Raw genomic sequence first — 19,816 nt, forward strand, 5'->3', positions numbered from 1 at the left:
AAGATAAACTTAATCATGGGGAATAGGAAGGCTTCACCTGTTTCCAAGATTGGGGTTTATACTTTGTTGCTTAATAATGGGTTAAAATTAGATTTGAATAAATGTGTGTACTCGTCTGAAATGGCGAGGAATATTATTTCTTTTCATGCTTTGTACAAACAAGGTTTTACCTTTTCGTTTGATAATGAATGTGGTGGTATTAATGCTTTCTTTAATAATGTGTTTTATTTTAAAGCATTACCTTGTGATGGTGTGTATGAAACTGTGTCGATTGTAGACAACTTAGGAAATAATGTGTTGTATATTGATTCTTCTACTAGCCTAGATAAAGCATCATTGTGGCATTGTCATCTTGGACATGTAAACAAGAAACGCATAGGCCAACTCCAAAAGAGTGGAGTCTTGGAATCATTTGACCTTAAATCAGATGATAGTTGTGAATCTTGTCTACTTGGAAAAATGAAAAAATCACCCTTCACTGGAACTTGTGAGAGGGGTGAGGGTTTGTTGGACCTAATACATACTGATGTATGTGGGCCATTCAAAACCGCCACAAGGGATGCTAATCGGTATTATGTGACTTTTATTGATGATTTTAGTAGATATGGGTATGTCTACTTAATCAAACACAAGTCCGAAACCTTTGAAAGGTTTAAGGAATTCAAGCAGGAAGTGGAAAATCAATTGGGCAGGAACATTAAGATGCTTCGATCCGATCGAGGTGGTGAGTATCTTAGTACCGAGTTCCTTGACTACCTTAAGGAGTGTGGGATTGTCTCACAATTGACTCCTCCCAGGACACCACAGCTGAATGGTGTAGCTGAGAGGCGTAATCGTACCTTGTTGGACATGGTTCGCTCTATGATGAGTCGAGTTTCGTTACCAATCTCTTTTTGGGGGTATGCCTTAGAGACTGCCGCCCATATCCTTAATCTAGTCCCTACAAAGAAGGTTACCAAAACACCTCATGAGATGTGGACTGGGAAGGTTCCCAATTTGGACCACATCAAAATTTGGGGTTGCGAAGCCTTCGTGAGGCGTGAAACTCATGATAAGCTTGAACCCCGAAGTGAAAGGTGTATTTTCATCGGCTACCCACAGAAATCCTTCGGTTACCTCTTCTACAGACCCAGTGAGAATGTGGTCTTTGTAGCACGAAGAGGGATCTTTCGCGAGAAAGAATTTATAAGCCAAGGAGACAGTGGGAGGCAGATTCTGTTGGATAAGGTGTCTAAGTCCGTAACTATTTCTGGTATGTACTTGACCCGACCCGGCATGGTCCATTTGGGTTGCATGGCACCATGCAATTGGATAAACTAAATGAGAGAAATAACGCTTGGAGATTATTAATATATTATAAGTTCTAATATATTAATAATATTATTTGATTAGTTTGATCAAGAATTAATTTAGAATTAATTAAGTGATCAAAAGATAACTAATTAAATATATGGGTTGATTAAGTAAATCATCCATATCTTGTATAGTGGGGTAAAAGGCTCCATGGATCATCAAGTTGGGTTCCACCCATAGGATGCTCCATGGATGCTCCATGGGAGTTACAAACCCATGGGTCATGGAAATGAAGAGTCATGACACATTAGGGTTTAACCCTAGATGTGTCAACACTATATAAGTAATATGATCTCCTCCCAAATTGGTTACACTAAGTAAAAAGGGGGCTTGGCCGATTTTGAAGAGTGTGTATTCTCTCATAAGTTCTTCCAAGAGTATTTGGTGTTGTGTGAAGCATTTGAGGCATCACCACTTGAGGTGCTAGGCTCACAAGGTTTCAAGGAACACAAGCAACAACAAGGTAAGTTATTCTATCTATACTTTATGTTAAAATTATTCCCCATGTATGCTAGATAGGATATAACCTTGGAATTCAACTTTGCATGACAAATTAGACAAACATAGATCCAAGGTTATTAGGGTTGCATGTACACTTAGGAAGTGTTAGAATGCTCAAAACCCATCAGTGGTATCAGAGCCTAGGCTTGTTTGTTCTTATTTGTTCTTAAAAGTTGAAAACAGAATCGAAAATTTGCTGTCTGCGATCGGACTCGCCGAGTCCATAGGGGGGACTCGCCGAGTCCATGTGTATCTTCAACCAACTCGGCGAGTCATGTTCATGCACTCGGCGAGTAGGGTCGAATGAGTGCAGAATTTCGATTCAGTTGCTGGAAAATGAATTAGAAACATTACCCTAAACTGTTTTAGTAAATATAAACTTGTTTTTGGTGGTGTAATGTTTTGCTAATTCATTTACAACAACTAGTTATCAAAATTACAAAGTTTTATGTAATTTTTGATTATGTTCATATTCATGTTCTTGTTCTTATGAAGTTTTAGATGATCATAGGAATTATTTGTAACCTATTTGGTAGTTTAATTCTTGATCATAATGTGTTTTAATGGAGTCCATAACTTATCCTTAAGTTATGGAAAACCAAGAGTCACTTGAGTTAAAAACCATTAAGAAAACACAAGAGTTATAAAAATGAAGAGTCTTCATTTTATGACTCTATTAAACTCATAAGTTACAAGAAATGAAAAGTTTTGAAAGTTACAAAACTTGCCCTCAAGTTTTGGAACAAGTAAAGTTAAGTTAAAACTTTAGTTCCAACCCCTAGAATTTTAAAAGTTAAAATTCAACCCTTATACTTATATTATGATAATTTAATAATTATATATATATATATATATATATATATATATATATATATATATATATATATATATATATATATATATGTATAAGAACAAGTCGTCTTACCGCTGGTACGCCTCATTCACGAAGCCGGTCTATAAGGTGGGTATAAGGTTGTTGCCTATAAAATGGTGACTTAATGGGTGTATATTCTCACCCACCGCTTGCTTGACTGGTGGAGGGTCGTTAGCCGAACGGGTAAGACAAGGACTTATAAATTCTCATTCAAAGTATGATGAATATATAAAGTAACTAAACGTTTTATTAAATTCCCAATCTTAGTTACTTTAGGAAAAATGTGAATAAGGTGCTAATCCATGAAATTACACTTTACACTTTGTCTGAGTCGTTGGTGGAGCGTGTGTGGTTAACCGGCACACTAACTTGGACTTAACAAGGTAGGTAAAGGGTGACTTAAAAGTTTATTATAGTATCGGTGGAGCATGTGTGGTTTACCGGCACATCGATTGAGTGATAAACTTTAAGGGTACCAAGTGATTTGCATGGTTACTTCACACCTCGTTTTGTGATCCTCGGCATCCCAGTCACAAAACCTGGAGGGCACTCCCGAGATCGAAACATGCCTTTGAAAAGTTCATTGGATCTCAAAGAATCTAGGAATTTCTAAAACCTATAAAAACTAAATATTTAATATTTCGGTTTTCGTGGTGGAAATTGGTGAATCGTCATTCACCTACCTTTCAAATATGGTATAGCTTAGATTACGGCATACCTCTTCTAAGTTATATTATATTGTGATTGGATCCTAGCCTTAATATTACATTTGGATGTTTTATTAAGGACTCTCTTAAATCTAAACTAAACTTGTTCTTCTCTTTCAGATGTCTTCAAATAATGCTTCTGGTTCGAATCCTAATGGCTCCTTTACTCTTATGAGTCTGTGCGGGAAAGTCACCTTTGATGGATCCAACTTCAATAAGTGGATCAGAAACATCAGGATGATTACCCGCTACGAGGACAAAGAATATGTCCTTGACAAGGAGCTTAAGGAAATTGACGAGTCCACTGCAACTCCCCAGGAGATCGCTGACTTTCATACTCATGAAAGAGATGCAACCAAGGTGGCTTGCATCATGTTAGCCACCATGACAGCTGAACTCCAAAAGTCTTACGAAGACTTCTACCCTTATGAAATGCACCAAGATTTGATGGAAAGATACCATCAAAGTGCACGACAAGAGAGGTACGAAGTCATCTGCTCCATGATAACAATCATGATGAAGGACGGAGAGTCCGTCACGAGCCACATGCAGAAAATGCAAAGGTATGTGGATCGGTTGCTGAAGCTCAATGTGAACTTTCCTGAGGAGCTTGCAATAGATATCATTTTGCACTCCTTACCATCGTGTTATGATCAATTCCGCATGACATATCACATGAACAAGGAAGAGGTCACCCTCAGCAAACTTCAGGGACTTCTCAAGACCGCAGAAACAGGTCTTAAGGGGAAGTCGGTTGCTATCACTCCTACTCCAGAAACAAATCCGGTCTTGGCAATCGGGCAGAGTCGAGGGAGGAAGAGAAAGAGATCTTCAAAGGGTACCAAGGCTCGGACCCTTGATGGCTCTTCTTCAAGTGGAACCAAGAAAGGTTTCATTACTCCTTCTTCTGACCCAAAAGAGGCGGAATGCTTCTATTGCCACGAAAAAGCTCATTGGAAGCGGAACTGCCCAAAGTACCAGCAAGATGTAAAGGATGGGAAAGTCAAACCCAACCATGCAGGTATTTACACTATCATTTCTAATAACTCACCCCATTCGAAATCTTGGGTCCTTGATACAGGTTGCGGAATACATATTTGCTGTGACTTGCAGGGACTAGGAAGAAGTGAGAATGTGGAGCAAGGAAGAATAAACTTAATCATGGGGAATAGGAAAGTTACACCTGTCACCAAGATTGGAGTTTATACTTTATCGCTAAGTAGTGGGTTAAATTTAGATTTGAATAAGTGTTGTTATTCGCCAGAAATGGCAAGAAATATTATTTCCTTTCATGCATTGTACAAACAAGGTTTCACCTTTTCGTTTGATAATGAAGTTGGTTCGATTAATGCTTTCTTTAATAATGTACTTTATTTTAAAGCATTACCTTGTGATGGTGTGTATGAAGCTGTATCTATTGTAGATAACTTAGGAAATAATGTTTTGTGTATTGATTCTACCAATAATAATAACTTGGATAAAGCATCACTATGGCATTGTCGTCTTGGACATATAAGCAAGAAACGCATAGGCCAACTCCAAAAGGATGGAGTCTTGGAGTCGTTTGACCTAAAGTCAAATGATAGTTGCGAATCATGCTTACTTGGAAAAATGACAAAGTCACCCTTCACAGGTTCATGTGAAAGGGGTGAAGGTTTGTTGGACCTTATACACACGGATGTGTGTGGACCATTCAAACATGCCACGAGAGATGCTAATCGTTATTATTTGAATTTTACCGATGATTACAGTAGATATGGATATGTCTACTTAATCAAGCATAAGTCAGAGACTTTCGAGAAGTTTAAGGAATTTAAACAGGAAGTCGAGAATCAATTGGGCAAGAACATTAAGATGCTTCGATCCGATCGAGGTGGTGAGTATCTTAGTTCAGAGTTCCTCGACTATCTAAAGGAATGTGGGATTGTCTCACAATTGACACCTCCCAGGACACCGCAGTTGAATGGTGTGGCTGAGAGGCGTAATCGAACCTTGTTGGACATGGTTCGTTCCATGATGAGTCGAGCTTCGCTACCAATCTCATTCTGGGGGTATGCCTTAGAGACTGCCGCCCATATCCTTAATCTAGTCCCTACAAAGAAAGTTGCCAAAACTCCTCACGAGATGTGGACTGGTAAAGTACCTAAACTAGACCACATCAAGATTTGGGGCTGCGAGGCTTTCGTGAGACGCGAGACTCATGATAAGCTCGAACCCCGAAGCGAGAGGTGTATTTTCATCGGCTACCCACAACATTCCTTTGGTTACCTCTTCTACAGACCTAGTGACAACGTGGTCTTTGTAGCAAGAAGAGGAGTCTTTCGAGAAAGAGAGTTTATAAGCCAAGGAGACAATGGGAGGCAAGTTGATCTTGAAGAAATTCAAGAGTCAAGTGGTGAAGGAACTTCAAACACTAGCCCTCAACTTGAGGAGGAAACTCCTGTTGAGCCAATTGACGAATCTGTACCTCTGAGGCGTTCCACGAGAGTTAGGAGTGCACCTGAGCATTACTATGGATTCCATATTACTGCAGAAGGTGAGACACTTATTAGTGATGAGACACTAGTAAGTCAAGATGACCCTAACAGCTACGAGGAAGCCATGGCAGGCCCCGAGTCTGCCAAATGGAAAGAGGCTATGGATAGCGAGATACAATCCATGTATGACAATCAAGTTTGGAACTTGGTTGAGAATGTACCAGGTCGAAAGACTGTAGGGTGCAAATGGGTCTTCAAAAAGAAGACCGACATGGATGGTAAAGTACACACTTATAAGGCTAGACTGGTTGCAAAGGGCTTCTCTCAAATTCCTGGAGTGGACTATGATGAGACCTTTTCTCCGGTAGCCAAGATTAAGTCTATTCGGGTTCTGTTAGCCATAGCCGCATTTCATGACTATGAAATTTGGCAAATGGATTTCAAAACCGCTTTCCTTAATGGAAAGTAGGCTGAAGATGTTTACATGAGTTAGCCAGAGGGTTTTGTCAGTAACGAGTACCCTAATAGAGTGTGTAAGCTTGAGAAATCCATTTATGGATTAAAGCAAGCACCTCGCAGATGGAATCTTTGCTTTGATGAAAAGGTCAAGGAATTTGGCTTTTCTAGGAGTGAAGATGAATCTTGTGTATATGTCAAGGCTAGTGGGAGTATAGTTAGCTTTTTGGTATTGTATGTGGATGACATACTACTCATAGGAAACGACATTCCAACCTTGCAGGAAGTAAAGTCCTGGCTTGGAAAGTGTTTCGCTATGAAGGACCTTGGTGAAGCTGCCTATATTTTGGGGATAAGAATCTTGAGAGATCGGAGTAAAAGACTAATTGGACTTAGTCAAAGTACCTACTTGGAGAAGATTCTGAAGAGATTCAGAATGCAAAACTCCAAGAAAGGAGAGTTGCCCATCCAGAGTAGCGCCAAGCTGAGTAAGACACAAAGCCCTAGCACTGAGGCTGAGATAGCAGAAATGAGTCGATTACCTTATGCTTCGGCTGTAGGTTCGATCATGTATGCTATGACGTGTACTCGACCTGATGTAGCCTTTGCCTTGAGCATGGTTAGCAGGTTTCAGGGGAACCCTGGCAAGGCACACTGGATTGCGGTAAAGAATATTCTCAAGTACCTACGAAGGACTAAGGACTGGGTCCTTACCCTCGGTGGGAGTGATGACTTGAGAGTTGTAGGGTATAGTGATGCTAGCTTCCAGACTGATAGGGATAACTTCCGCTCTCAGTCGGGCTGGGTCTTTACCCTAAATGGAGGAGCAATTTCTTGGAAGAGTTCCAAGAAAGAGACAGTGGCAGATTCTACTTGTGAATCAGAGTATATTGCAGCTAGCGAAGCAGCAAAGGAGGCGTTATGGCTGAGGAACTTCATTGGAGACCTTGGAGTTGTACCAGCTATTAAAGAGCCGATGGAAATTTTCTGTGATAGTGAAAGTGCTGTTGCCTTAGCCAAGGAACCAAGGGATCACGGGAGATCCAGACACATCGACAGAAAATACCATTTCATCAGACATCGGATCGAAGAAGGATTCCTCGTGGCAAAGAGGGTATCATCGGATGAGAACCCAGCAGATCCCCTCACGAAGGGACTGACTCGGGTTAAGCATCTCCAGCATGCTCAGAGCATAGGGCTGAAGGATGATATTAGATTTAGTAGTTAGATAATCTTGAAATTTGTAAAGTGTAATTGACATTTGATGATGAATAAAAGTGTTTTATTTATGAGTAAAGTGTTGCTATCTCTTGTCGATCGTTTACTATATTTCTTTTGCATGTTTTGACTTCCAGAATAATTTTGTTTGGTATAACATATTATTCAAACCTCCACAGTCGGTCATATGTCGGAAGTAGGTATGAATCAAGACTGTCATGCTTGGTTGTAGAGGTCTGGGACAAGGCTACAACAATCATGAGTGCTCATAAGTTCTGAGCATTGGACACAACCCACGCTCACTGGAATCACTTCATGGAATTCTATCTCGAGTGATCGTGAGACGGTAATATCATATAAGTCTTTAAACCTAGAGATATGATTTGTTACTTACGAGTTGGTTATGCATTAATTGTACGAAAAACGCATTGGTAACTCAATGTTATAAAATCGTGCTCTTATGTGTAATTCAATAAGTAGTAGAACAAACATATGAGTCGAAGTTTATCTGTTCCTTCTTGGATTAGAAGCTGATATCTGGGCCCCTCGATGATTTTGTTTTGACCTATGTACCGGGCCCGGTCAGAACTAGATTGATGTGTTCAATAAAGTTCTTTGTCAAACAAATCGGAAATCGGGAAACAAATGTTGGACAATAAGTAAGACATTGTTCCATGTATTTGTCCGACTGATATCTAGAACAGAGGATTATATGATCACTTATCTTAAATGGCGTACCATCGTCTTCTCAAGTTTCGAGAAACCTTGTAAAGAGCTACGATTGCCGATCGGTTCCTGAAGTCATACTTGCAGTAATAGTTACTAGACTTATCCAAGTGGGAGATTGTTGGATAAGGTGTCTAAGTCCATAACTATTTCTGGTATGTACTTGACCCGACCCGGCATGGTCCATTTGGGTTGCATGGCACCATGCAATTGGATAAACTAAATGAGAGAAATAATGCTTGGAGATTATTAATATATTATAAGTTCTAATATATTAATAATATTATTTGATTAGTTTGATCAAGAATTAATTTAGAATTAATTAAGTGATCAAAAGATAACTAATTAAATATATGGGTTGATTAAGTAAATCATCCATATCTTGTATAGTGGGCTAAAAGGCTCCATGGATCATCAAGTTGGGTTCCACCCATAGGATGCTCCATGGATGCTCCATGGGAGTTACAAACCCATGGGTCATGGAAATGAAGAGTCATGACACATTAGGGTTTAACCCTAGATGTGTCAACACTATATAAGTAATATGATCTCCTCCCAAATTGGTTACACTAAGTAAAAAGGGGGCTTGGCCGATTTTGAAGAGTGTGTATTCTCTCATAAGTTCTTCCAAGAGTATTTGGTGTTGTGTGAAGCATTTGAGGCATCACCACTTGAGGTGCTAGGCTCACAAGGTTTCAAGGAACACAAGCAACAACAAGGTAAGTTATTCTATCTATACTTTATGTTAAAATTGTTCCCCATGTATGCTAGATAGGATATAACCTTGGAATTCAACTTTGCATGACAAATTAGACAAACATAGATCCAAGGTTATTAGGGTTGCATGTACACTTAGGAAGTGTTAGAATGCTCAAAACCCATCAGATTGATCTTGAAGAAATTCAAGAATCAATTGATGAAGGAACCTCAGACACTAGCAATCAACCTGAGGAGGAAACTCCTGTTGATCCAGCTGACGAGTCTGTACCTCCGAGACGTTCCACACGGGTTAGGAACACACCTTCGTTTTATTATGGTTTTCATATTACTACGGAAGGTGATACGTTTATTAGTGATAGTACACTAGTAAATTTGGATGAACCTAGCAGTGTTAAGGAAGCCATGGCAGGCCCGGAGTCTGCTAAATGGAAGGAGGCTATGGACAGCGAGATACAGTCCATGTATGACAATCAAGTTTGGAACTTGGTTGACAATGTACCAGGCCGTAAAACAGTCGGGTGCAAATGGATCTTCAAGAAGAAGACAGACATGGAAGGAAAAGTGCATACTTATAAGGCTCGACTGGTTGCGAAGGGTTTTACTCAAACTCAAGGTGTTGATTATGATGAAACCTTCTCGCCGGTGGCCAAGATTAAGTCTATTAGGGTTATGTTAGCCATTGCAGCATTTCATGATTATGAAATATGGCAAATGGATGTCAAAACCGCTTTCCTTAATGGAAAGTTGGCTGAGGATGTGTACATGAATCAGCCAGAGGGTTTTGTCAATGCAGAGTACCCTAATAGAGTATGCAAGCTTGAGAAATCCATTTATGGATTAAAACAAGCATCTCGTAGCTGGAATCTTTTTTTTGATGAGAAGGTAAAAGAGTTTGGCTTCTTGAGAAGCGAAGATGAGTCTTGCGTGTATGTCAGAGCTAGTGGGAGTATAGTTAGCTTCTTGGTACTGTATGTGGATGACATACTACTCATAGGAAATGACATCCCAACCTTGCAGGAGGTTAAGTCCTGGCTTGGGAGGTGCTTTGCTATGAAGGACCTAGGAGAGGCTACCTATATCCTAGGGATAAGGATATTAAGAGAAAGGAGTAGAAGACTAATTGGACTTAGTCAGAGTATCTCCTTGGATAAGGTGTTGAAAAGGTTCAACATGGAGAATTCCAAGAAAGGAGATTTACCGATCCAAAGCAATACCAAACTGAGTAAGACTCAGAGTCCGAGTACAGAGGCAGAGATAGCTGAGATGAGCCAATTACCATATGCTTCCGCAGTTGGCTCGATCATGTATGCTATGACTTGTACCCGTCCTGATGAGGCATTTGCTTTGAGCATGGTCAGCAGGTATCAGGGGAATCCTGGCAAGGCTCATTGGACCGCGGTAAAGAACATTCTCAAGTACCTGCGGAGGACTAAGGATTGGATCCTTACTCTTGGTGGCAGTGATGACTTGAAAATATTAGTGTATAGTGATGCTGGTTTTCAGACTGATAGGGATAATTTCCGCTCTCAGTCGGGCTGGATCTTTACCTTAAATGGAGGGGCAATTTCTTGGAAGAGTTCCAAAAAGGAGACGGTGGCTGATTCGACTTGTGAATCAGAGTATATAGCAGCGAGTGAAGCAGCGAAGGAGGCGATATGGCTAAAGAACTTCATCGGAGACCTTGGAGTTGTACCAGCTATTAAGGAACCTATAGAGATTTTCTGTGACAACAATAGTGCGGTTACCTTAGCCAAGGAACCAAGAGATCATGGCAGATCCCGACACATTGACAGAAAATATCACTTCATAAGACACAAGATTGAAGAAGGTCTCCTTGTAACAAGGAGGATATCGTCAGATGAGAATCCTGCAGATCCCCTTACGAAGGGACTGACGAGGGTTAAGCATTTTCAGCATGCGAGACGCATCGGGCTGAGGGACGATATTAGTTTTACAGATTAGATAGTTTTCCTGAAACTTGTAAAATGTAATCGACGTTTGATGATGAATAAAATTTGTGATTTATTTATGAGTAAAGTGTTACTATCATTGTCAATTATTTACTATTGTTTCAGTTTTGCATGTTTTGACTTCCAGAATAATTAATTTATTCAAACCTCCACAATCGATCATACGTCGGAAGTAGGTATGAATCAAGATTGTCATGAATTGGGTTTGTAGATGCCTTAAAGGTGTTTAGACATGGCAATGGTTGCTGCAACATTCATGAGTACTCATAAGTTATGAGTATTGGTATAAACCCACGATCACTTGTATCACTTCATGGAATTTATCTCGAGTGATCGTGAGACGATAACATCATATAAATCTTTAAACCTAGAGATATGAGTTGTTACCTATGAGTTGGTTGTGCATTGATTGCACGTAAACGCATCAGTAACTTGATGTTATAAAACGTGCCTTTGTGTACAATTCAATAAGTAGTAGAACAAGCATATCAGTCGAAGTTTATCTGTTCCTTCTAGAAATAGAAGCGATATCTGGGCCCCTCGATGATTTTGTGTTGACCCATGTACCAGGCCTGGTCAGAACTAAACCGATGTGTTCAGTGAAGTTCTTCATCAAACAAATCGGATAATCGAGAAACAACTGCTAGACAATAAGCAAGACATAGTTCCATGTGTTTGTCCGGCTGATATCATGAGAACAGAGGATTATGTGATCACTTATCTAAAATGGCGCTTCATAGTTCGACAGAGTCTTCATTGTTCGAGGGAGTTTTCGAGAGCTACGATTGTTGGTTGGTTCCTGAAGTTATAGGCAAATATAGTTATTAGACTTATCCAAGTGGGAGTCTGTTGGATAAGGTGTCTAAGTCCATAACTTATTTGGTATATACTTGACCCGACCGGCATGGTCCATTTGGGTTGCATCTCATCCAAACTATTATGGATAATTTTATGAGAGTTATACACATATGTTTATTAATATATTATGAGTTATAATATATTAATATGAAGTTACGTTATTTAATTAGTTTTAGTCTTAAATTAATTATGAATTAATTTAGAGATTAAAAGGAATACTAATTAAATTATGGGCTATTTGTTTTATATAGTGTGGGCTAATACTCATTTGTTAATGGGCTAGGCTTATGTGGAAGTCCATGGATGATCCATGGAGCTTTTAACCCATGGATCCTTGGAAAAGGAAAAGACATGGGTTATTAGGGTTTCACCCTAACCATGCACACTATATAAGCATGCTTATGGAGCATGAAATGGAGCCTAAGAGAAAACTAGTGAACTAGTGTGTGTGTGTGCATGTGTGTGGCCGAAAATACAAGAGTGTGTATACTCTCTCAAAGTTTTCCAAGAGTTTGTGGTGTTTGTGATTCCATTTGAGGCATTCACACTATTGGTGCTTGGCCCTCAAACTCCTTAGAACCAAACTCACCAAAAGGTATGTAATCTCTTCTAACTCTTTTATGTTGAAATGTTCCCCATGCCATGTTAGATAGGTTATAAACCTTGGAAAATTATTATTTTGCATGTATTTAGACAAACATAGATCCAAGGTTTATTAGGGTTGCATGCACACTTAGGAAGTGTTAGATTGCTCAAAACCCAACAGGTTATTCACACCCGCTTTGTGATCCTCGGCATCCCAGTCACAAACGAGAGGGGCATATCGCGATTTAAACATGCCATTGAAATGTTCAATGAATCTCAAAGGATCTAGGAGTTTTCATAGATTTAAAACTTAAATTTATTTTTCCGTTTTTCATGGTGGAAATTAGTGAATCGTCATTCACTTACCTTCAAATATTCTGCAACTAGATTACGGCATCCCTTTTCTAGGTTGTAGCGTATTGTGTTCGGTCCTAGCCTTAGTATCTCATTTGGGTGATTTTCTAAGGACTCAATCAATCAATAAACTAACTTGAATTTTTTTTCTCCCGTTTTGTAGATGTCAAAGTTCGACAATCATGGTCTTCCCAAATCCCGTGGAACAAGCATTCCACATGAAGAGGATATTCCACGATTCGATCGTGGAACAAGAAATCATGCTTCACTTCCTCCTCCTCCTCCAATTGTTCTCCCTAACCCACAAGATCAAAGAATCGAAAGGTTCAATATCACTAAGGCCCTATTGGAAATGAAACATGAAGATGGTAAATCCGTGTGTGCCCACATTCTAGGAATGAAATCACACATCGATAGGTTGATTATGTTGGGTGTGTCATTCCCGAATGAGTTGTCTGTAAATAGGGTTTTGCATTCACTTCCTGAATCATATAATGAGTTCGAAAGAAAGTATTATATGATGGATCATGACGACAACCTCATTGACCTAACCTACATGCTCATCGTTGCTGAATCAGAAATGATTTGGCGAAGCAATGGAGCGTATTTGTTGGGAGAGTCAACCGACCATGCTTCCGAGGACATTCTTAAAGAAGCGACTTGCGCTTGCTGCCAAGAGAAAGGGCATTGGATAGAAGTCTGCCCCAAGAGCCTGAAAATTCCAAAGATGGGAGAGTCAAAGAGTATGGCTGTGCTTCAGGTAAAATCCATTATCTAACTTAATTAAGTTCCTATTCGTTGATTCTTAATACATGGTGTGATTAGATTGCACTTGAATGTTTTTGTAGGATCGGTGAAAAGAAAGGAAGCTTGATAAGAGAGCAAGATGAATCTAATCACAAGAGATGGATCTCGATCGCATGGACTTGAAGATTGGATTTTGAGCTTAGATAGTTATGATAGAGTTGTTAGAAATTTTCCTTTTACATAGTTTTCAATAGATTTTGCATTGTAAGGACAAATGTTTTTCCGCTGCTTTTATAAATAAAATAAATTTTGTTTGACTTATCTATTTATTTGTTTACTTCCTTGCAATGAAATCGTTATGAAAATTGATGTTTGCATATTTCTACAACGATTGGATATGATTCTTAGTTATGTTATTTATGGAAATGTCAAGAATTTACCAAATAGGGAGAGTTTCTCATCACCCAAATTTCAATTGGACTGAAATTTGGAATCATGCAACTTGGTTGCATGATGAATGAGAAATTTCATATTTGAAAAACTAGACAAATTCATTGACAAAGTGTAAAGTGAAGGACTAGGAGATCGAGTACACAAAGTTGTGTGTTGATCAAGTTCACCATAAGAGTAACAATGATATTCTTCATGATTTACTAAAGGTTTAGTAGATATGATTACACTTACAAGATTAAGTGTAATTCTGAATTGATTAAAGGGTTTAGATCAATAGTAGAACGAATAAGAAGAATCAAGTAGGCAGAAAGATAAAAGTTTCTCCATTCTAAGAAGAAGGGAGAGTAGCTTTTGTGCTTTATAAAGGGTCTTAATGATTAAGAACCATATCTCAATTAATCCTCTAAGTGAGTCTTAGTACAATTGTATGTTTAAGAAGAGGAATCAAGGATTGAAGAAATGGTTAAATCAAGAAGTCTATCATACTTCGTTCCAATAACAAGTCTTAAAGTTAAGATTGTGACAATGAGTGAAAAGTATTAAAGGTTTATAACATTTATCAAATGTGGAAAGTTATGATGTCTTGAATAAGACAAAGACCGACTAGGACCAATTTATGAAGTGTTTTGATAAAAACTACACTAACTCTTGAATATTTGTTTGTCAAGAATTGTTTATTGACAAAGGAATCTTATATGTCAAGGAGTCAGTGGGAGTCCTAGTGGTCTCGAAAAGTTTCAAGAACAAATCAAATAAACCTTATCGATCATCACTAGCACACGAGTTGAGGTTTACATCCTATCGTGTTGATGTTATCTTGTTTCTGTGCTGTTTCCAATTGAGTTAATTATGCATGTGAGTTATATGAGTTCTCATTTTGAACGCGTAAAAGGCAAGGCACCTTGATCAATGAAAGGTACATTGATAGGAAAAAGGTTACATGCTTAACTACTTGGAAGACGTGGTGGGCAGCTGTGATCGGTTTTGGTCAACAAGCTGTGCTACCATAAGGCAAGAAATCAAGATTAAGAAAGTTCGATCCATATGAGTTTGAATTTGTCGTAAACTCTGTTTTTAACAAATTCACATGGATTGGAACGAATACACCGCTTTAAATCTAAGTGTCATAAGATTTCCTCCTTCATGAAAATGATTGTGAGGAAATGCTTTCACTAAGAAAGATTTTAAGAAGATAGTATTGTAAAGTTGCATTCTCAAATTCAATTATTGTTACGGTATCCCTTTCCATGATTTGAATTGTGAGGTTTGGCAATTAGTCTTAATTGTTTAAGACACACATATGAACTATATAAGGCAAAGGTGTATAAGTTCAAGAAGCCTTGATAAAAGATTATCAAAGCACTAAGTATTAGAAACATGGATTTATGAAATTCAATAGGTATTGTTTTTCTGAAAGTTAAGATGTTAATGAATACATGTCGAAGCTAGTGGGAGCATAAGTGTTATGTTTTATAATAATCATCATGACAGTGGGAGCATAAATGTTATGATTGTATGATTGTTAAGGAAAGTATTGCAAGTTAGCAATATTAATTATAGAAAACAAGAGTCATTCTTTGCAAAGTTGTAAGGATGGAATAGTTGTTTTGCTGTAATTAAGGGAGAGAATATTATCTTCATTTCAAATCTAAACGCTTAGGTTGAGAAATGTTAATAAATTTAGTCAAAGGTACATAGTGTGTTCTTAAATTTTCGATTATGATTACGAAATTCCTTTTCACAATTTGAATTTTGAGAACATAGCAAATAAAACATTGTGCATTGTGTCCCATACGCTTCGGGTATAGGATCGATTGAAAATGCTTTAATTTTTTACCATTCTAAGATTTTCCAAATGTCTAGCGCATTTAGAAGGAAAAAGGACTAGGATCAGTTTTGACTAAAATAATTAAACAACTATCAAAGGACTATCCAAAGTTCGACGAGGAATGGTTGCTTGTGAGTAGTTGGAAGCATGTTATTGGATGGACCATATTTACATTATTATGAATAGATAAGATTCTATTAAAAATGAGTTGTCATATGGAAAGTATGGAAATGTGTCCATATTGGGAATTGAATATTGAAAATCTATGTCTAGATTAGAAACTTTTATGCAAAAGAATGTACTTTGAGTGAGAGACATCATATCTAAGGAATTGTCTTGTAACAATATCCGTTAGAGAACTTTGCAATATCATTGGCAATAGTCTTTGTGACTTTGATGCAGTGACATTACGAAAGGATCGTTGCATAAAGTGTTAGAATCTGGCGTATTCTATAAGTAGCAAGAATTTGATATTCTTTCACTTATGAAAAATGGATTTGGAGTTGTGAAATGAGAATGATTGGAAATGTGTCCAATGTGATCTATTTCACAAAGTAAGAACCATAGGTAAACGTTGTGTGCATGCTAGGAGCATGGGATAAGTGTAATAATTCAAGTAAGAAGTTGATTACCCGAAACGACAAATAATGAGTAATCGATATGGTGATGAATAAAAGGAGTTTTATTTATACTCAAAGGGTTGATGCCATATGGGATTAGTATTATTCTTGTGTTTCACTTTGCATGTTTTGACTTCCAGAATAATTGAGTTTATTAAGAATAATCGAATTATTCGAACGGGCCACAATCATTCATATGTTGGAAGTAGATATGAATGAAGACTGTCGTGAATTGGTGTGTGGATTGTCTAGAAGAGTATTAGACATAAGCAAATGTTTGCTGCAACGTTCATGAGTGCTTATGAATATGATTTGAGCATTGGATTAAACCCACGCTCACTTGGATCAATCCATGAATTGTAAGTGATTGGTGAGACGATAACATCTTATATTCTTGAAACCGAGATGTGTGAGTTGTATCTTGCTAATCGGTTGCACATTGATAATATGTAAACGCACTAGTAACTTGGTGTTATAAAACATATTATTGTGTGTGATTTGGTTAGTGAGTGTAAGCAAGCATTGTATCAAAGTTTATCCGTTCCTTTTATTCAAATAGGATAAAAGCGATATCTTTGGGCCCCTCGATGGTTTAGTGATGAAAAACGTAAATGCTCGGCCGGGCTAGGGCTAATTTGATTTGTTCAATTAGTCAGTCGTCATAAATCGGAAGTCGAGATATAGTACAAAGAGAATGGTTTGAAATCATATCTCATATGATATCTAGAATGGAGGAATATATGATCCCTTATCTAAGGACACGCGTATCTGATAGGATCAGAGTTGACAGCGGCTTTGGAAAGCTACGATTGCAGATATGGATCTGAAGTCATACGCATAATAGTTATTAGACTTATCCAAGTGGGAGACTGTTGGATTAGTGTCTAAGTCCATAACTATTTTGGTATGTACTTGACCCAATGGTGCATGGTCCTTTTGGGTTGCCTTCACCAAAGCAACTTGATTGGAGAAATAAATAAAGAGAGAGAGGTTATTATGATTTATTAATATGTTATAAGAATAATATATTAAAGGAGAAATCATATTTGTTTAATTAATATTGGTCAATAATTAATTAGGAATTAATGTTGTGATCAAATGTAATTAATTAAACTAGAGGGGCTAATTTGTAATTATGAGATAGTTACAAAATAAGGTAAGGATTATCTTATTATTAGGTTGGACGAATTTTAGGTGATAAGGCATTAGAATTCGACTATGATAAGGATTCAAGGATTATCTTATGGGTTGCTTTGTGGATAAGCAACTAGATAAGGATAATGACTGAAACCCTATCTCTACACCTATATAAAGACCCTAAGGCTCATGAATTCGTGTATCCCTTCCTAAGAAGTCCTAAGGACGAATTCTAACCTCTATCCTCTCTTTTTATACCTTCTTCATTTGTTCTTGGTGTTTGTAAGCCATTAGAGGAGTGACACTTGTGACTCTAAGCCTTCCAAAGTCAATTCAAGGTGGAATTGGGATTTTTATTGCTACATAACAATCAAGGTAACATCTTAAACCTAATTATATGTTAATATCGATTTCCATATGCTGGAATTAGGGTTTATAGTCTTGGATTCAAAGCATGTACAATTGAGAAACCTAGATCCAAGCTTTAGGGTTTGTATGAGCACAAAGGATGTCTTATGACCAAAACCCATCACTCTGGACCACTATGGATCTAGATATGATGTCTACACATTATAAGGGACCTTATTCCCAACAAATCTACCCAATAAAGGGTATAGAAAACCCTAGATCCGTGGATTCTTTAACAAAACATAAAAAGGGTCGATATGCTACCTCAAGGATGATGTCCTTTGTTTGCAATCCACAAATAAGATAGCTCCTTGGCCTTCTCTAAGCTGGAATCAACTTCTTCTTGCAAAACAAACCCACAAAGGTCCAATAATGGCTTCTTCTCTCTCACAAACGCTCTAGCACTATAAGGGTTTCTCTCAATGGTCTGGTAGCCGCAAATGGTAGCTATAAGGGTCCTTAAATAGGCCCAAAATCCGAGAAGTTAGGGTTTCATTAAACAACGTGGACTCGTCGAGTCCACGTACGGACTCGCCAAGTCCTCCATTAAATCAGACCAACACATGCGCGATCCCACTCAGCAAGTCTGAGCGCCTACTCGTCGTGTTCCTATCTAATATTTAATAAAAATACTTAAAATGAGATACCTGGGAATCCATATGTTACAATTCTCCCCTAATAGAATCAGACTTCACAGTCGACGTCTCGCTCCGCAAACAATTCTGGATACTGCTCCCGCATCTCTAACTACGGCACCCAAGTCAGCTTGGACCCCTTCCGATGTTGCCACTGGACCTGAACCAGGGACACCTCCTTGTTCCTTAGAACCTTGATTCTCCTATCACAGATCGCGATCGGCCTCTCAACATAGTTAAGGCTCACATCCACCTGAATGTCCTCCAATGGAACCACAGTTAACTCATCGACAATACACTTCCTCAACTAAGACAAGTGGAAGGTATCATGAATCCGACTCAGCTCAGCAGGTAGCTCCAAACGATACGCTACTCTGCCCACCCTAGCTGTCACCCTAAATGGACCGATATATCGAGGTCCCAACTTGCCTCTCTTACTAAATCGAATCACACCTTTCCAAGGTGATACCTTCAAGAGAACGAAATCACCAACTTGAAACTCGAGCTCTGAGCGACATCTATTAGCATAACTCTTCTAGCGACTATGGGCCGTCAGCAACCTCTACCTGACCTGCTGAATCTGCTTAGTCGTTTGGAGTACTATCTCTGTACTACCCATCACTCGCTGTCCTACCTCTCCCCAACTAACGGGACACCTCTTTCCATACAACAGCTCGAAGGGTGGCATACCGATGCTCGAATGGTGGTTGTTGTTATAGGAAAACTCAGCCAAAGGCAGATACGTGTCCCAACTTCCTCCGAAGTCTAATACACATGCCCAAAGCATGTCCTCGAATGTCTGGATAGTCCACTCACTCTGACCGTCAGTCTGAGGGTGATAAGCAGTGCTGAAATGCAACATCGTACCCAACTCCTCATGAAACTTCTTCCAGAACCTGGAAGTAAAACGTATATCTCGATCTGACACAATCGAAATCGGAACCCCATGCCGAGACACCACCTCCTTCACATATATTTCTGCCGACTTCTCTGCGGAAGAACTCTCACTAATAGCAAGGAAGTAAGCACTTTTCGTCAATCGATCCACAATCACCCAAATTGCATCGACACCCCATGGGGTTCTTGGCAGTTTGGTGATGAAATCCATAGAAATATGTTCCCACTTCCACTGGGGAACCTCAAGTGGCTGCAACTTGCCATACCGATGCTGGTGCTTGGCCTTAACCTG

Source organism: Lactuca saligna, chromosome 5, assembly GCF_052625555.1.
Source record: "Lactuca saligna cultivar CGN05327 chromosome 5, ASM5262555v1, whole genome shotgun sequence".
NCBI lineage: Eukaryota > Viridiplantae > Streptophyta > Magnoliopsida > Asterales > Asteraceae > Lactuca > Lactuca saligna.